Genomic DNA, 20,727 nt, shown 5'->3' on the forward strand with positions numbered 1-20,727 from the left:
TCCTTGAAAAATGCGTCCAGTCACAACTATGTGCGCACACCAAAAACTTCCATCTCCTGGACCAACACCAATCTGGCTTTCATAGTGGGCACAGCACTGAATCGGTTCTCACTCACGCGATGGATGACATCTTAATAGTGCTTGATCAAAATGAATCCTGCCTCCTTATCCTACTTGACCTTTCCTCCACATTGGACACTGTCAATCATGACAACCTCCTATTCATTCTGGAGCATAGGATGGGCTTTTCTGGTCAGGTGCTGCATTGGTTCTCGTCCTTCCTGCAGCACAGGACACAAATAGTTAAAACAAACCATTCACTCTCCCAGCCATCCCGAGTCAGCATGGGGGTTCCCCAAGGGCCCTCCTAATCTCCCATTCTCTTCAATTTGTTCCTGGAACCATTAGCTAATGTTCTAAAATCATTGGACATTCGCTTTCAAAAGTATGCAGACGACACCCAACTCTATCTGAAAATCTCCTCCCCGGATGACATCATTTCACTCAACTCCACCCTACTGACTATCCAAACCAAAACTGGTTAACTGAGAACCACCTCCTGCTAAACACCTCCAAAACAGAATTCCTCCTAATTTCTCCCCCGAAACATACTCCTAAATCGACCTCTGGGTGAACCAACTCACTGCCTTCAACTGCTCCCCCCGCATTATCTACTCAGCTAAATCTCTCGGAATCACCCTGGACAAGCATCTGAATATGAAGACTCACATTAGCAATGTGTGCAAGGGAGCTAACCACCTTCTGAGAACACTCATGAATCTCAAACCTTTTCTACCTAAAGCAGATTTCAAGCAAGTGGTCCAAGCGCTTGTTTTGCTGAGGCTTGACTATGGCAGTGCTACGCTATGTGGCCTCCCCAAATACACTTTGGACTCCCTAAAGGCTTCACTGACCACGGAGACCAGATTGATTATGGGCACCAAGCGAAACGCACACATCTCCCTGGTTTTAAAATCTCTAAACTGGTTGCCCTACGAAGCTAGAATTCAACTGAAGATTGCCTACCTATCGCACAAAGCCCTCCACTTCAAAACCCCCATCTACCTTGCACAAAAGCTAGAACTATCCGGAGGGGGTAGACCGTCAAGGAGTGCTAATTCCCTCCTCTTGAAACCACAGATCTTCCGCAAAAAGAGAACATGCCAACGAGCCTTCTCTGGCTCTGCTCCAAAAATGTGGAACTCTCTTCCACCGGAAATTCTGAGGATCTCTTCCAAGGCTGCTTTCAAACTGAAAGCAAAAAGATTCCTCATGAACAAGTACTTACCTTAACATGAGGAGCAATTGTTAGCTCTAATCACATCGGACATACTATAGGATCAGTTATTATTCCTGTATATGATTATTGTTTTTGTTTTGGTTATTATTCCTGTACATGATTATTGTATTTACTCCCCTTATGTCATTATGCTCCATCATCTAGCCCATCCTTCATCCACCCAGGTGCCTAAATGATCTGTTAGGTGTGCTCTATTTGATTAATTTCCTATTAGATTCCCCATTTGACTCATGTTTTGATTATTGTTTTGGTATTGGGTATTATTCCTATAAATGATTATTTGTATTTACTCCCCTTATGTCGTTATGCTCCATCGTCTAGCCCATTCCTCGTTCTCCCAGGTTTATAAATGATCTGTTATGTGTGCATTATTTGATTCAATGCCTATTAGATTCCCCATTTGACTCATGTTTTGATCTGTTACCTTCCTTGCCCTCAAATTGTAAAGCGCTCTGATATCCTTCGGGATCAAGTTTGCACTATATAAAACTTTATAAATAAATAAAAATAATCTTCCTAACTAACAGTAGATAGCAGAAAGATTCCCGGAGGGTGTAAACATGCAATGCATGCTTCATCATAGACTGTGGGTTGAAATAAAAAGAGGAATTACATCAACATACAAAACTTTCAGCTCCCGGGCACCTCCCTTAAGGCAATAGTAGCACGTACAACTGAGCAATGATACAATAGATCTTAATGGTGTTTAACATGAAGAAATTAGGAAAGCAGGTTTACATTCCCTGTTATCAAGTCTCCACTCACTGTAGAGCTGGAATCTTCAGGTGCACAGATAGTTCTCCCAATACCACCAAAGAACAATCCCCAACTCCCAAAAGAATTGAATAGGTGTTGTTATGTGGGAATCTAGGACCCTAGTGTAATTTTCCCGATTCATGCCCATATATAGGTATAATTCACCCAGCCCTTATATAGGCATAGGAATCATTGCCTTATTTAGTCTTAGCCTGTGCAGCCCAAATACGGCATGGCTACTTCCACTAAACTCCGAGAATCCACAACGATTTTTTGGAAAAACCAGCCTTCAGCAGTCAGGGACTTACCCCTGCTTGAATACTAATTTATCCAAGAACTCCTGGAGTTTTCAAGGAATTGAGGCACTAGTGACGATATTATGTCCAATCTTATGTCAGACTCGGCACCTTCAGGGGTATAATTATGCCTACATTTGCTCAATCAAACACACGGTGGTTCAGGAGCAGATCGACTAACTACTTGCCCGACGCCCTGCTGCTGCAAGTGCTGAAGGAAGCCGACCCTCCAACTGACGCACTGAGAGACTCTGTCATTTCTCCTGCCGAGAAATCCAGCTCCTTTGTTTCCAAGCTGCCCACGCGGGTTGCTGGGAGATCGAGTCCCGAGAGAGAGATCCAAGCCCTCTATCATCCTAAAACCAAGGTACGGAGCTGATTAGATCCCTAGAGAATTCTTGAACAGATTCCTGGCAGAGAAATACTAAAACTTAAACTACTCCTCACTTACTTCTTCCCTTGTATTAGGCTTAGGTTAGGTACACCGGGGTAGGCGTATGTTAGAAGCACCATTTGAGTACTTTTAGCCACTCTTTTATTATTGTATGTATTTTATGCATTTTATGTATTCTATGTTTATGGCTTAGAAACCATATCATGCTTTTACAGTACTATTTTATAATACTATTCGTATTATATGCATTGTACGCACTTCTTAACTAGCATTTCAATTGTAGCAGTGCATTTCTTATGCTTAGGAAATAAGACTGTTCAATAAATACTTTTATTGAAAACGCCCGTCTCTCTATTTCTAAGCAACTCTGGGGAAACGAAGCATGCACATCTGACTGCATGAAATATCCGTCTATTGTTTCCGCGAATCTAGAGCTACGTTTCATTCTGGTGAAACAAAGTTGTCATGTTATATGGTTGTCAGAAACGAATCCATTCTTGTTTATTCAAGAAAGTTTCTAGTGACCTCTGAGCTAGCTGGCACTCACAATTAAGTCTAATATATTCGGCAGAGACCTAGTCAACATAAGTCCTACGTCTAAGCTGCAGGGTATATTATTCCAATGTGCAGAGCCTATTGGGAATATAGGAACTACACTACATGGCGCCCAACGTTTAGGTACTAGAGTAACTCAGTCGTGCTTTTCACACAGACCCCTTTTTCGCCCGTAAAAACTCCAAAAGACTTTTGGAGTGGGTGAAAGGATAATATCCGCCAAAACTGAGTAGGACGAAAAATCCTATGTATTACTTTTTGGTTTATACAACGTTGAAGGATACAGTGTTCCAAAATATTGTGCACCTAATCTTTGTTTCCTTGAAACTTGTTCTGCAAACTCTTCAATAAGTAAAAATAATGGTTACTGACGAAGAATTAGCTGCAGCAGCAGCTCAAGCGATCTTAGATGACGCTGAAATCCTAGAAAATGGTACAAAAGGGGGTGGTGATGGACGGAGCATCTGAATCAATCAAACACTCACACCCAGTCAAAAGATCTGGGTTTAATCCATCACCGTTCTTTAGCTCACTCTGCCACCCCAGTTCAGACATGGCTATATGCAAATCAGTCTGACCCTGTGCCTCATGGGAACAGTCCAGCCCGAACTGCCAAGCCATGCCTTCCCTGGACCGGAAACAAGCTTCCGAGGACCGGTTTCTGGCATTCCAGCCGTCTTCAGCCCGGCTTGCTTGAATCCAGTGGCAAAGTCAGCAAGGGACTCACGTCTGAGCATACCCTGCCACACTTATGGCGGCCAAAAGCGGTACAAAAGGGGGTGGTGATGGACGGAGCATCTGAATCAATCCAACACTCACACCCAGTCAAAAGATCTGGGTTTAATCCATCACCGTTCTTTAGCTCACTCTGCCACCCCAGTTCAGACATGGCGATATGCAAATCAGTCTGACCCTGTGCCTCATGGGAACAGTCCAGCCCGAACTGCCAAGCTATGCCTTCCCTGGACCGGAAACAAGCTTCCGAGGACCGGTTTCTGGCATTCCAGCCGTCTTCAGCCCGGCTTGCTTGAATCCAGTGGCAAAGTGAGCAAGGGACTCACGTCTGAGCATACCCTGCCACACTTATGGCGGCCAAAAGCGGTACAAAAGGGGGTGGTGATGGACGGAGCATCTGAATCAATCAAACACTCACACCCAGTCAAAAGATCTGGGTTTAATCCATCACCGTTCTTTAGCTCACTCTGCCACCCAAGTTCAGACATGGCTATATGCAAATCAGTCTGACCCTGTGCCTCATGGGAACAGTCCAGCCCGAACTGCCAAGCCATGCCTTCCCTGGACCGGAAACAAGCTTCCGAGGACCGGTTTCTGGCATTCCAGCCGTCTTCAGCCCGGCTTGCTTGAATCCAGTGGCAAAGTGAGCAAGGGACTCACGTCTGAGCATACCCTGCCACACTTATGGCGGCCAAAAGCGGTACAAAAGGGGCTAAAGAATGGTGATGGATTAAACCCAGATCAGTTGACTGGGGGTGAGTGTTTGATTTGTTCAAACGCTCCGTCCATCATCCCCTTTTGTATCGCTTTGTTCGCCCTAAGTGTGGCAGGGTATGCTCAGACGTGAGTCCCTTGTTCACTTGGCCACTGGATTCAAGATAGCCTGGCTGATGAGGATTATGAATCCGAAACCGGTCCCAGGATGCTTGTTTCCGGTCCATGGAAGACATGGCTTGGCAGTTCGGGCTGGACTGTTCCCACGAGGCACAGGGTCAGACTGGTTTGCATTTAGCCATGTCTGAATTGGGGTGGCTGAGTGAGCTAAAGAATGGTGATGGATTAAACCCAGATCAGTTGACTGGGGGTGAGTGTTTGATTTGTTCAAACGCTCCGTCCATCATCCCCTTTTGTATCGCTTTGTTCGCCCTAAGTGTTGCAGGGTATGCTCAGACGTGAGTCCCTTGTTCACTTGGCCACTGGATTCAAGATAGCCTGGCTGATGAGGATTATGAATCCGAAACCGGTCCCAGGATGCTTGTTTCCGGTCCATGGAAGACATGGCTTGGCAGTTTGGGCTGGACTGTTCCCACGAGGCACAAGGTCAGACTGATTTGCATTTAGCCATGTCTGAATTGGGGTGGCTGAGTGAGCTAAAGAATGGTGATGGATTAAACCCAGATCAGTTGACTGGGGGTGAGTGTTTGATTTGTTCAAACGCTCCATCCATCATCCCCTTTTGTATCGCTTTGTTCGCCCTAAGTGTGGCAGGGTACGCTCAGACGTGAGTCCCTTGTTCACTTGGCCACTGGATTCAAGATAGCCTGGCTGATGAGGATTATGAATCCGAAACCGGTCCCAGGATGCTTCTTTCCGGTCCATGGAAGACATGGCTTGGCAGTTCGGGCTGGACTGTTCCCACGAGGCACAGGGTCAGACTGATTTGCATTTAGCCATGTCTGAATTGGGGTGGCTGAGTGAGCTAAAGAATGGTGATGGATTAAACCCAGATCAGTTGACTGGGGGTGAGTGTTTGATTTGTTCAAACGCTCCGTCCATCATCCCCTTTTGTATCGCTTTGTTCGCCCTAAGTGTGGCAGGGTATGCTCAGACGTGAGTCCCTTGTTCACTTGGCCACTGGATTCAAGATAGCCTGGCTGATGAGGATTATGAATCCGAAACTGGTCCCAGGATGCTTGTTTCCGGTCCATGGAAGACATGGCTTGGCAGTTCGGGCTGGACTGTTCCCACGAGGCACAGGGTCAGACTGATTTGCATTTAGCCATGTCTGAATTGGGGTGGCTGAGTGAGCTAAAGAATGGTGATGGATTAAACCCAGATCAGTTGACTGGGGGTGAGTGTTTGATTTGTTCAAACGCTCCGTCCATCATCCCCTTTTGTATCGCTTTGTTCGCCCTAAGTGTGGCAGGGTATGCTCAGACGTGAGTCCCTTGTTCACTTGGCCACTGGATTCAAGATAGCCTGGCTGATGAGGATTATGAATCTGAAACCGGTCCTAGGATGCTTGTTTCCGGTCCATGGAAGACATGGCTTGGCAGTTCGGGGTGGACTGTTCCCAAGAGGCACAGGGTCAGACTGATTTGCATTTAGCCATGTCTGAATTGGGGTGGCTGAGTGAGCTAAAGAATGGTGATGGATTAAACCCAGATCAGTTGACTGGGGGTGAGTGTTTGATTTGTTCAAACGCTCCGTCCATCATCCCCTTTTGTATCGCGAAATCCTAGAAATTACACAGATGCTATACTGCTACCGGTAAATGTAAGAAAAAGTATAACTTACAAACTGATAAATAATGGAGTATCAGCAAGAGGTGGCAGAGTAATCTTTGTCATAGAGGCACATGAATATCGGCAGACAGAGGTATTCTATTCATGGATTCAGTTTCCAGCAGGAAATGCGGGAACACGAGAGTTCCACTACTACAAAGCAGAAATTCCATTAACTTACCAAGAGCATCAGCTCTGGTTTAAAGGCGCCCTACAACATCAAAATCACATTACCAGGCTCGGTCCACTAGGTAGACCAGGAGCTACATGGCCGGTACTAGCCAGCTATAAACCACATCCAGACATCGAAAGGATGTCAGATGCAGAATTATTAGCTCAGCTAAAACAATTAATTAAAATACATAGACAATTGGTTCAATATGTCATGCGGACATTAACAGTCCAACCAGCTGTAAGAATTCCACAGCACACCCCTTACCAGGGGAACACAAACAAAATCACACCACAGACTATACAGTCAGACACTGGTAAACTACCAGCAAAACGAGAACAAATCCCGTTCTGGTTAGCACAAAAAATTACTCAAATAGAGGCAGTATTTCCTGATAGTACGCCTCATGAGAAACACAGGATTCTGACAATCTGTTTACCTATGGGGATTGCACCACACATAGAGGATTGTGACACTTGGAGTACAGTCTTTGCTTCAATCTACACTAAAACACATGGTGGTCCGTCCATGGCGGTAATACCAGACAGATTCAAAATGAATACGGTCCAGAACCAGCTTTAAATCTAGGTATGAAATTACTGAAAGATTTTAAACAGGTCTCTGCTATACTATTAGCCAACATTAAAGGTGAAGCAGCATCAGTGGCAATCCGCCAGAAATGAAAAGAAACAGACTTTACTGAGCAACCTTATGAGCTTGCCAGAATTATTGAAAAATCCTATGAAGAACTAGGTAGAGATAGTTTGGGTGGGAAACCACTAAAACCACAACTAACAGAGATTCCTGAAAAAACTTTTATTACAAATAATCTCACTACTCCTAAAAAGAAGTGGGAGAACACTAAAGAGACACCTCCTGAAGAGAAACACTCTCAGTCCAGAGCAAGATCCCCCCAACGAGGAGGTAGGTCTCCCCAACGGGAGCCCTCTGAAAAGAGGTACAACGTCAGAAATAGGGATATTTAAAGAAAACCTGATAGATATCAAGATAATGATATACGTTCCTCTTGTTCCTTTCAGACTTCACCGCAGAAATCAGAAAGAAGAGGACGGTCAGAACACAAAGAAGAACGCGTCAAGTCCAAAGACAAAGAACCCGTTCACCAAAGTAAAAAAGCTAAATTTTCCAAAAAGAAGGTAGCAAGCATAAAGATCAGACATGCCGAAGATTCTGAGGACACAACTCAAGAACGGGGAATGGGCTCAGACAATGCTAGACAGCGCAGCAGAAGTAACCATAGTTTGCAAGATCCTGAAGGATCATCTGGAGTCAGTGGACTTGAATTAAAACATTCAGGTTAAAACTGCCGACACCAGAGTTAGTGCACCCCACAAGTTATATGAAGTGACACTTCGGATGGAGGGGGACATAACTAGAAAAATAAAAGCTCTCTTCTGGGACAAGCTTTCCAAGGGTTATGACATACTTCTAGCTGAAAAAGTCTGGCCACCTGCAGTTGTTAGGGAGTGCCCATACGGCGAAGAGACAATTATGCCAGCCTTCACGTATCACATTCCAGTTCATTAAAAATATACATATGCCAGGAAATGGGCAGTGGCCCAAGCCCCAGCATTATATAAAACCATGTAGGATGGGATGAGGACTCTCCTTCACAAAATCCAGTTAAAACATCAACCTACTGCTCAGAGGCAGTATCCAGTCAAGCAAGAAGCTAAAAAGCAAGACAGGGAGATCTTACATCAACTTGAATATCAAGGGGTGATTGAAACATGCACCTCATCTATGAACAATCCTTTGTTTCCTGTCTTCAAGCCAGACAATACATATCGTCTAGTTTTGGATTACAGACACCTGAACTCTTGTTGCAAAACTTTTGCAGTACAAAATTCACATAGTGCAGCACTGATGAATAACATTGTGCGCAAAAAATATAAAACCACATTAGACATTTCAAATGGGTTTTTCTGTCAAAACATTGCATCAGAAAGCAGGCATTTGACCGCTTTCTCAATCTTGGGTCACAGCGGCAATTTTGCCATCTCCCCCTGGGATTTAAGAATAGTCCGGAGTTATTTTCAGCCAGAGTAGCAGAAATACTACAAACGTACGATGATGAGGCATTATCTTATGTCGATGACATTTATCTTGCAGACGATGATTTGGACGTGCACTTGAATAGAATGAACACCATAATACTTGGGTTCGCTTCTGAAGGGTACAAATTCAATTTTAAGAAATCACGAATTGCCCACCTCAACGTCCTATTCTTAGGATACGAGTTGTCAAGTGAAGGCAAAAGCCTGGCAGCAAACTTTCTTGAGAAATGTGCACTGCTCCAACCTCCAAAGACGCTGAAAAACGTACAGTCAATTCTAGTTTTCCTGAATTTTGGAAGAACTTATGTTCTAAATTACGCAGAAAGGGTTAAACCTCTCTACGACTAATTAAACCTGATTTTAAGCAAATAAATTGGACTCAGATACATACAGAAATTTTACATTCAGTACAAACAGACATGTTAGCTAAAACGAAATTAGATACACGCAATAATGCGCGCAATCTCGTGATCCGTGTCATCTCAGGGAAATGCGGATTCACATACCTGACCTTTAATGAAGGAGAAAAGGTATCAATTGCATTCAAATCACACTTGTACACACAAGCAGAAATGAAATTTACTTCAACAGAAAAAATTCTGACAGCAGTTCAAACTGCAGTAGCAAAAGAAAGAACTCTGGCGCAGGGTAAACACATATTGATCATTAGACCTGTACCTGCCTTAGAGGCAGTAACAAAGGCAAGCATTCCTAATGCTAAGGCTTTACATCCAAGATGGATACAATGGGTTAATTCTTTTGCTGAAACAGACGTTGAATACTGTTTGACCCTTTTTTAAAAACACAAGAATTCCTGCAATACGAGTACATATGTCCAATGCCGACCAAAATTCTGGCTCTAGAACATTACGGATGTATAATCTATACAGACAGATCAGCACAGCCCGCAATTGGGGGTAAACAAGCTTATAGTGCTGCGTGCGCGATCGTTAAAGGTCGTTGGCACGAAGGTAAATTCAGACCTATGATCACTAAAACTCAATCACTCGGGGACTGTACAGCTCAGCGAGCTGAACTACAAGCATTCAAGATGGCGCTTGAAAATACAGATCGCGAATTCCCCACACTAATAGTGTGCGATTCGTATTACTGCGTACAATCTTCCAACGAGTATCTGCAGAACTGGGTTCAAAACGGTTTCAAAGATGCAAAAGGGGGCACAATTAAGCATAAAACGCTTTGGGAACAAGTAGTTCTTTTGCAGAAAGAACTACAAAAGACTCACGTGATTCATACACTGAGTCATCAATGTGATGGCGTTCACGTTGCAGGGAATTCATTGGCTGATGAAGCCGCGAAGACAGCTGTGCAAACGGCTTCCGTAGCTACAATCACTCTTTCGAAAAGAGTAATAGATGGTGAAACGTTACTAGCAGTAAAAACCTCAATGGAAGGCAGCTATGCAGTGTTACCTCTAAACTATTCACTCACAAATATATACATAATTGATGCAAACTCCGTTCCTTTTGCTCAAAACCCTGGAGTGGGGGACAGAGTAATTCCAAACAGGAATCGGAGAGCTGCTTTGGTACACAAAGCACATATGGGAGAGGGTCTGAGACATCAAGGGATCTTTAAATCTCTAATAGAATTAGAAAATATATATTGGTGGCTGGGACTGGGAGTTGATGTGTATAAATTCGCAACTTCTTGCCCTAACTACAACAGAAATCGCAGCAGTAAAAACCACCAGATACCTGACTACAGAGTAGCCAGCCCAGGTCAGATACCGTTGTTAGACAGCATTAGGTTATCTACATACAGAAGTCACCAAAGACAACTGTGTTCCCACAACTACTAGGACAAGATTTATTTGGATGTGGCCACAGCGCTCGGCTGACGCCAGAACTGTTATAAAGGATTTGCAAGTCTTTATCTGCACATACGCAATTGGCACGCTACATTCTGACCAGGGTCCTGCGTTTAGCTCTCGAGATTACAAGGAGGCCATGGCCAGCTTGGGCATTGCATTGTGGTACTCTAGTCCCTTCCATCCTGAGGGAAATGCGGTAGTGGAAAGAAAAAACCGTGACATAAAGCAATCCATAACAGCTAAGGTATTAGGTTTGGGTGATGGGTGGGTCAAACATCTAACAAGTGTCCAACGTAGTCTTAACAATCTGCCAAGAAATTCTCTGGGTGGAGTCACTCCGTATGAATTAATGTTTGGTACTAGAATGATGATCGAAGACCTCGATAGTCAGACTTCAGTGGTAGAACAAAAACCTTTTGTTGTCAAAGATCGTTTGACCATTTTACAGGACTTAAACGAAAGAAGAAGAAGTCTGAGTAATACCACACCGAAGCAAACAACCACTGAAGAAAAACCACCTGTCCCAGCAAGCCCTGTCTGGATTCCAAAGATTGGGGATCTGGTCAGGGAGAAAATTGCGGTGAAGAAGGAATTTGGGCCTTCTTACAGAAAAGCAGTACCTGTCTTGGCTATCCAAGGAACAAGATCGGTAGTACTACCGCCTCTTGCTGGTAAAAGGGAGTATCTATCGACCTGGTCAAACCACAATCATGTGGCCAATAATAAGTAGTAGGCCCAGTGGACTCCCAAGAGTAGCAGAAGACCAAACCTAGCTACTATTCAAGAGGTTCAAACTGAAAGACTTATCACCTTTGATAAACCAACAGTAAGAAAAGAAGGACTATGTAATAAAACAATGGAACTCATGCCTCTTGAGACCCAAATAACAGTTCGTCAAGAAACACCTGTCTACAATGATGTACCGTCTGAGTATACAAATATGACAAGGGAAGAGACAGCGCCAGTGATTTCAAGTAATCCTGATTCAATACCAACAATTGACAGAACTGCCTCTGGCTACTTTATCAACTTCGATAACTTTTCTGAGGATCCCAGTGAACCTGAAGATGAGCCAGCAAACAAAACTCTCAAAGTAAAAGTAACAAAACTCCTTCATCTTTTGAAAGAAACATATCTGGTTTCACCATGTGTGGAATTTTGGATTAGATTGAGTGTACTTTTCTTCCTGCTCTGGCTCATGCTAGTATTGAGCTTGGGAAGGATGATTGATGGAAAATACAGTACTATGGACACAGCAAGTAAGAAAATCAACTTGGTCCTGAAAACTTACAAATCATCTCATCGTGAAAAAAGAGGACTGTCAGCAGTGAACATCACAGCCGTTCCTATACCTGGTGGTATAGCATGGGACAGAACTGATTATGACATCTATGGTCCGGTTGAGCTCCTGAAGCTTCCACACCAATTTAAGGTTTCTTTGAGTGACTTTGTCGCACCCAGTACATTTTCTGATGATTGGGACTTTGAGACTATTAACAATATGATGAAAGATTTAGAAATGTCAGCTAAATTTACACAACATGACTACTTAGAAGGGTCATCAGATCATGAACAAATGTATTGTTTTAATCATTATGGTCATCATTATTTGCATAAATCTGCAAGCCCTAGAAATGTGTTTTATTACAATCAATGAGAACATTGTCCAACACCGCCAAAAGGCAGTTCGAGAAAATTCTTTGAAAAATGTCCATACGTTACAGGGTTTAATGTTACAAATCCAGAAATGTTTTTTTTTTAAAAATATAAATAACACAGGAATGAAAACAATGTTAACCAATACTAAACAAATTTATTCTGCAAACGTTTATGCTCAACTGTCTACTTTAGGTTTTGACTACTGGAAAGACAACATCGAGACAAAAACTGTCTGGGGCACGAGGGATTGGCAGGTACAAGGTTTAGAAGCACTATTCAGAGCCTGCATTATACCAGAACAAATTTTGTTTTTAAATGACACTGTTCAACAGACTTCTTGTCTTGGCTTAGCTAAAATAAAAGATTTAAATAAACCGTCCATACCAAAACCTGCACCGGACAGTAATAATGCTTCGGATGAGGAGGTTGACGTAACCTATATATTAAAACAGAACAGAACTGATCCTAACTGGAAAAAATGGTTAATCTGGCAAACAGACACTAACAACTGTCATGAAAGATTCCTGAACAAATCACAAGGATTCAGATGGAATAGGCCAGCTCCAAGATATTCCCAGAGACAACATCCAGGGATGGTAACTACTTACAGTGTGGGGAAGCTTTGCCTTGAATGGCTTCAGAAACCTACACTTCCAGAAATAAAACAACACTTATCTTTACTTAAAGAAAGCAATGATTTGCGAGATTTCTTAATGGGACCTCGCAAGCCACGGCAAAAACGTTTCATATACGCCGGTATATATGCGGCATACAACGAAGATTGGAAAGTGACGCAAATAGAAACGGCAGAAAAAATACGAGAAATTGATCGTATTCATTTGGAGAAAGCACTCTCTGTAGTGGACAATGGGTTAACGACTCTGTCCTCCAGAATATATTCTATGGACAGCATCGTGTCATCTGCTATAGACATCATAGAACAAGACTTACTAAAGTTACAACATGGTCAGTCTCAATTGCGTTCTATCATGCTGTTAGGCTGGACGTTGGAAAATCTGCGTTCTGGCTATGTGCCATGGCATCTAATCAATACAGCGTCATTGTTTGCTGTATTTAACCTTACAGATAAACAAATCTCTCTGGCACAAAGAGGAGCAGACTATACGGTGCTGAGCATTGAAAAACTAGATAGATTAAAATTGACAGTTTCCGAGAAGCCTGTGATTGAGTGGATAATTCATGGCTCCATTTCAATTCCAGTCACGACATTCCGGTTTCATTATTGTCTAGAGCATATACCAGCGGGCCTGTATGAAAGGTTGGGTAAAGAATACATTAAGTCGACCTGGGTTTTACCATATACACACAAGTGTTGGAATGGGACATGAAGTTTTCCTTAGTGGCAATAACTGCAAAAAGTCACTAAGTGGTACACTTCTGTGCAATGAAGTTAATTTACACGGGGCCTGTGACGGTTCTGCAAATAACCTTTCATGCCACCTGCATGCTTCACCCTCTCCTACAATAATACCGGTTTTCAGGCAGCTATCCAATGGCAGTTACGTTATGTTGAATGATCACAGCTGTTGTGGCATGTTGCCAGGAAAAAGTTATCTCATAACTGTGTCGTCCACGGTCACTTGTTGTATGCAAGTATTGTATCCAAAAACAGACAGAAAGGGAGACGGGTATATGGCCTTCACTGAATATCTTTTCTATACGAATTGATACTTTAAGCAGAATGAAAAACATTCTTTTACAGAAAAAAGTGCCACTGACCTCGTCTAGAGAAACGTATGATCTGCAAGTAGCAAGGTCTTCTGCAGAGATACATGCATTATTATCAACAATCTGCCCAGTGCATTTCGCAGAAATGTTAAGCCAAATCTTAAACATGTCTGATACCAGCGGCATCGCACATGTATTTAAGAAGATTTTTTCGGGACTGTTAGCACCATTTAAAGCATTCCTCTGCATTTTTCCAAATTTCGTGCACTCTGTGTTCGGCGGCGTTCCTCTCATCTTAGGACTGGTAGTGGGAATTCTATTTTTATTCCTTCTGCTCCGTTATGGCAAGTCAAGCAACCGACAACAATCAGACAACCATGGAACATTTCCTCCTTGCCATTAGATATCGTGAGAGAATTTCCCAGATTCTTGGCATGGCTCGCTTAAGAGATCTGAACACCACCTGGTTTCTATCGTTCAGACCAATCTGGCAAGATTGCATCTTACCTGTTCTTCGATGCCTGCTTTGCGGAGAAGAATGCGTGTTGGACATATGTCTTACACTTCCATCAGTCCTGCCTGCGGATGTTGGCGCTTTGCTAGGTCCTGTAACGGCTCATGCATCGTGTTGTCCCCAACGGCTGCCAATTCTGATGACGGCATTCATTGAGATCTCACCGGCAAGTTTGGCTGAGGGTGAGATACGAGGAACTACAAGCATACAAGTAACATCTACATCGGACATTGCTAATGCATTAAACACTGACGGCAATGCTCCCCACTTCTGCACATTTGACCTACTAGATGAAGTGGTTCAACTTTCACCTACCACGGTAGACGACTTCTTTTCGAGCCTAGATAACCTGATGTTTTCTCCCGACTCTGCTGACACTCCTGAGAATAACTTTTGATTATTTCACACAGCGTTCCCTGAACTCTGCAATTCGGCCTTCATCTTCCAAAACAGTGCACTAATTTGATTTTTTTTCAAAATAGAACTTTTGGCACAGAGTAATCTGCTTAAAGTAGAACTATTCTTAGAGAACAAGATTTCGTGTATGAACTTCCTAAATGACAATATTTGGCTTCAACCTCGAAAACAAACGCAGTTAAAAACTTATGCCATGGGACAGATTTCAGGTATCATTTGATGAATGTACTTTCGTTTTATTTAATGAGAGGATATATGCTCATGATTTAATCTTGATTTCAGATGACGCCTATAACTTTTGCATACAGTATATACTCATTTCATGTGAACCAGCCTATTCAAATGCATTTTTGTATTTTGGGGTGCGATTGTGAACACTTTGCTTTAGATATGTTCAGTGCTTAGGTGTTATTGAACGTAATAATCGTGGAGTGGGTGTTATGTGGGAATCTAGGACCCTAGTGTAATTTTCCCGATTCATGCCCATATATAGGTATAATTCACCCAGTCCTTATATAGGCATAGAAATCATTGCCTTATTTAGTCTTAGCCTGTGCAGCCCAAATACGGCATGGCAACTTCCACTAAACTCCGAGAATCCAAAACGATTTCTTGGAAAAACCAGCCTTCAGCAGTCAGGGACTTCCCCCTGCTTGAATACTAATTTATCCAAGAACTCCTGGAGTTTTCAAGGAAGTGAGGCACTAGTGACGATATTATGTCCAATCTTACATCAGACGCGGCACCTTCAGGGGTATAAATGTGCCTACATTTGCTCAATCAAACACACGGTGGTTCAGGAGCAGATCGACTAACTACTTGCCCGACGCCCTGCTGCTGCAAGTGCTGAAGGAAGCCGACCCTCCAACTGACGCACTGAGAGACTCTGTCATTTCTCCTGCAGAGAAATCCAGCTCCCGTGTTTCCAAGCTGCCCTTGCGGGTTGCTGGGAGATCGAGTCCCGAGAGAGAGATACCAGCCCTCTATCATCCTAAAACCAAGGTACGGAGCTGATTAGATCCCTAGAGAATTCTTGAACAGATTCCTGGCAGAGAAATACTAAAACTTAAACTACTCCTTACTTACTTCTTCCCTTGTACTAGGCTTAGGTTAGGTACACCGGGGTAGGCGTATGTTAGAAGCACCAGTTGAATACTTTTAGCCACTCTTTTATTATTGTAGGTATTTTATGCATTTTATGTATACTATGTTTATGACTTAGAAACCATATCATGCTTTTACAGCACTATTTTATAATGCTATTCGTATTACATGCACTGTACTTCTTAACTAGCATTTCAATTGTAGCAGTGCATTTCTTATGCTTAAGAAATAAGACTGTTCAATAAATACTTTTATTGAAAACGCCCGTCTCTCTATTTCTAAGCAACTCTGGTGAAACGAAGCATGCACATCTGACTGAGTGAAATAGCCGTCTATTGTTTCCTCGACTCTAGAGATACGTTTCATACTGGGGCAACAAAGTTGTCATGTTATATGGTTGTCAGAAACTAATCCCTTCTTGTTTATTCGAGAAAGTTTCTAGTGACCTCTGAGCTAGCTGGCACTCACAATTAAGTCTAATATATTCGGCAGAGACCTAGTCGACATAAGCCCTACGTCTAAGCTGCAGGGTATATTATTCCAATGCGCAGAGCCTATTGGGAATATAGGACCTACACTACAGTGTCTGTGGAGTATGCCTGAAGGCAACAGGGGGATAGGAAATGGAAGGGGATAGGAAGAGAAGACAAAACTCCTGGACGTGGCACATCAGTGGACATTTATCTCAGATGGAAGCCCCTAAAATCCCTGTGTCTGTGATTCCTATGTAAATACGGAAACACCATCATAAGTATGATTGGAATGCATGCATTCAACATATATTTACTTGAGTTCCCCCGTTAGCAATCAATTACCCTTTAATTGAAAGGAGTATGACCAATAGGACTTCCTTTACCCTTTCAATGGGGAACACTAGTCGTAACGGTTATGATAATCCAATGAGTCACAGTCCTCGCATAACATCAGTAAAGAGTTATATGGAAATAAAGGATGGAATCATCTACTTGTTGAGTCCATTATTTATAGTCTCTGTAGTGCTTAGCAATTCATGCTATATAGTTTGTTGGATCACAAGCTCAGTGCACTGACCTGGTTTATGAGTATTATTGTTGTTTACTTTGTCAGATGTTGTCCAGTCACAAGGAAGGATGCTGGTGATGGAGTTCTGGACTTTTTGGTTCCGTCCAGAGGTGTCAGGGAAAACACCCGAAGACCCCGGAGTTCAACCTGTCTTGGTGCACAAACAAACAGAAACACGGGCTTCTCGATGGTGGCGTCAAAGACCAAAGGTTTATTACTGCAGGGACACAGAAGTCACAGAAACTGCACACGGGCAGTGTCTAGGAGCCTGTTCAATTTGTACAAAGAGGGTTGTTCCTTATATACTAAATATTCTGCTCGGGGCAAATTCTTTACATGTTACCACAGTTCTAAACATTCGTGTCTTAAACAATAAATATTTGGCGTTGCACAGGAATCGTCAACAGTATCTGATGTCAAAACATTACAAATGAGGGGTTCCCACTAGTCCATCATAATCCCATGTCAATTCTTCATTCAAGACCCGGACCGCCTCATCGTAAATTTCGTTACCTCCCCCTAATAAAGGCCCAGAAGGAAAGGAGCAGAGCCAGGTGTGGAAGATAGAAAGACAGGATAAGAGATGTTTGTGGGTCGTAAATGGGCACGGTTACCAGCTTCGGCCGCCTAATCATGATCAGGCCAATGGAAACAAGAACCAGTATAGCAGGACTGGCCTCAGGCTGGGGAGGCAGCTCTTGCCGAGTCATGCTGCCACAGCGTTGCTGGCCTAATGTGCACGTGTCACTCGCAAGGTGAATCGCCGGCTAAAGCCTACGTGTCCTTAAATGAAAAAGAGGTCATTGTGTGTCCATTGACTATGTGAGGGCGAGGAATACAAAATGGCTTCCGTGTTCTAAGATGGATGCCATGGGTAGAACAGAAATGTGTTTGTAACAGGAGTGCTCTTGCTCGTAGCATAGCGAAAACACCAGGATATACTAAATGGATCATTTGCGGTCCACTGATACCAAAATTATGTATTTACGACAATGTTACAAACACGAGTAAAATCGTCACGGAACCTCAGACCCTCCTTTTGCCCTTACATAGGCAATTACTCAGTCTATATCAGAGTCAGAGTCTAATTCTATGCTCATTAGGTCAGTGACATGTTGTTGTATCATCATCCTGTCTCGTGCCTTTTCTCCTAATGCAGGTGTTTTTCTGAGACAGGTTGCAGCACAGAGACTACACAGAGCGGGACCACATTGGATAATAAGACAGCACGAAAACAGAAATACTAGGATGACACCAATGACCATCAGAACCTTCCATCCCCACGCTGATACCAGAGTCCAAAACCACTCCATGAAGGACCAGTTTCCCTTATCTACGTGTATAGAGTCGGAAATCTTGTGTAGCTTAGAGATTGCTTCATAGACTGTTGGAGCATTATTTGGAATAAAGACACAGCAGCTCGATTGGATCATTCTGCATACCCCACCTCGATCTGCAAGTATTACGTCTAGAACCATACGGTTCTGCAACGTCATGAGACGATCCGCCTGAAGCTCAGCTGTTAAGTTACTAAGGGCACCAGCAGTTTCTGTAATAGTAGATTCAACTACCCGTGTTAGTTGACGTAGATTTCTACTATTGGCCATAGGCCCCCAAAACGGAAGGAAACCTTTGAAAAAGTCTCCAGCTTCTTGACCAGCGGTATCTTCCTTGCTGAAGACACCTCTTGCTACTCTGGTCTTGTGATAATCTGAAGAAGCAGTGTATGTCGGAGGTAACAATCGAGCAATATAACATGAACCTGAAAAGTCAGCAGGCAGCCATGTATATGCTCTGTCCTGACAGATGAAGTAGGTACCCCTAGCAGTCAGGAAGGCAGGGGAGGAGTTAGACGGAAATACGTAAGTCTCAACGCACTCACTCCTCCCTAGCTGAGCTCTCAGATTTCTCCCATTTCCTTGCAAACAGACCTGACCTCGGTGAGGCACGACCCAAACTGAAGTGGAGCTTTTACGCTTGCTTTCTCCCAAACTAAGGCGATACTCTGTAGAGTTCCAACTCAAATACACCCGTAATTCATCTCTAGGGTAAGATGGAGTATTATTGACGTCTTTAATCATGTCAATGATTCCCTGGACTAAAGCTTTGTTGGCTGAGTTGTATTTAGTGGACCGTGGTGGACGCGGAGGATAGGTCTCAAGGGCATATGAAAAAATGGTCTGAAAGGCCTGAAATGATCCATTGTAGCTAAAAGGCAAGACTAGATAGGGAATGCCTTTATCCATAGTGTGAGGTATCAAGCCACACACCCAGCAGTCTGTAGTATTAACTACCAGTTGGTGTTGATACAAGAGCTGTACAAATGTATTGTTAATAAATTCTGAGCGTCGAGCTTGTTCGTGTTCAGGAAATGAGTGAAAAGAATGCATAGAAGAAACCGTAGAAGTAGTAGGATCAAGGGGAGGTACTGTAGTTACTGGCATAAAAATCAAATGTACACCAAAGACGATTCCACCCACCAACGTTATCAAAACAATTAAAAATGTAACTGCACATTGCATTAGAAAGCATTTGCTGTGAAGTATTCTGTACAGTCTATTTCTACGAACATAAATTACATTTTCTCGTTGCAGCTCAGGAAGCTCCATCTTCTACGACCGTTCGCGACCACTGATGATGTGTACGTAGATGAAAATGCCTCTATCAGCCCTGGGAGTTCCCAGAACTAACAGAAAGATCGACCTTGTGTCTGACCCCCGCAGATTCAACTAGGCACACAGCCACGACCCTACGGCTACCCAGACGGCAAGGCAATTTTTTTAAAACAAAAAGAAACAATACAAAGTTTTAGCAAACTTCCTGGCTGGAGGCAATGTATACGAAATTCAAATCTGAAAATAGGCAGTTTCCTGCTTTATTTGTCCATATTGCGAGAACGTAAGTTGTATCTCAGTTTTGCAGGAGCTGTCTGGTCTGGAAACAATGTATTTTCAGCCGACGTTGCAATGTTCACGTTTTCAGATGACAAATGTTCTTTTGGTGCAGATGGCAAATGTTCGTTGGGTGTGGATGACAAATGTTTAGGGTTCAAAAGAGTAGTTTCAAGAGGAGAGTCAGAATTTGGTGAATCAGTGATCAGTTCTGCATCGCTGAAAGGTATGAACCTGGGGACTTGTTCCGTTTCAGAGGCACCGATTCCTTTCTTTACCCAGTTGTCGTAAGGAAGTGGCAAAGGCACACGTTTGACATGTGTCGTATGGATCCAGTTCTTCCTTCCGGCCACACGAATAGCAGTTCTCGTTGCTAGTAGGACTTGGAAAGGGCCAATGAATCTGGGCTGAAGATTTTTCGTTCTTGCAAAATTTCTAATGACCACCTGATCACCTGGTTTCAGCTGATGGCCTGGACTCTCCGGTGGCTTTGGCAATGCATCGAAAACCTGTTGGTGAATAAGACTCAATTTAGCAGTCAAGTCGAAAAGGTAATCAATTAACATTGGGTATTCCAGCTGCTTGAATTCTTTTGGTCTAGGTACCCCCAAACATTTGCAGGACGACCAAAAACTATTTCATAAGGACTAAGCCCTACTCTAGAATGTACAGTTGCTCTTGTTGATAGCAAAGCCAAAGGCAATGCGTCTGGCCAGGACAAACCCGTGGATGCTTGTATCTTAGCAAGTTTCAGTTTAAGGGTGCCATTGTAACCTTCGACTAAACCC

The sequence above is a fragment of the Lissotriton helveticus genome, chromosome 5_1, assembly GCF_964261635.1.
Source record: "Lissotriton helveticus chromosome 5_1, aLisHel1.1, whole genome shotgun sequence".
Taxonomy (NCBI): Eukaryota; Metazoa; Chordata; class Amphibia; order Caudata; family Salamandridae; genus Lissotriton; species Lissotriton helveticus.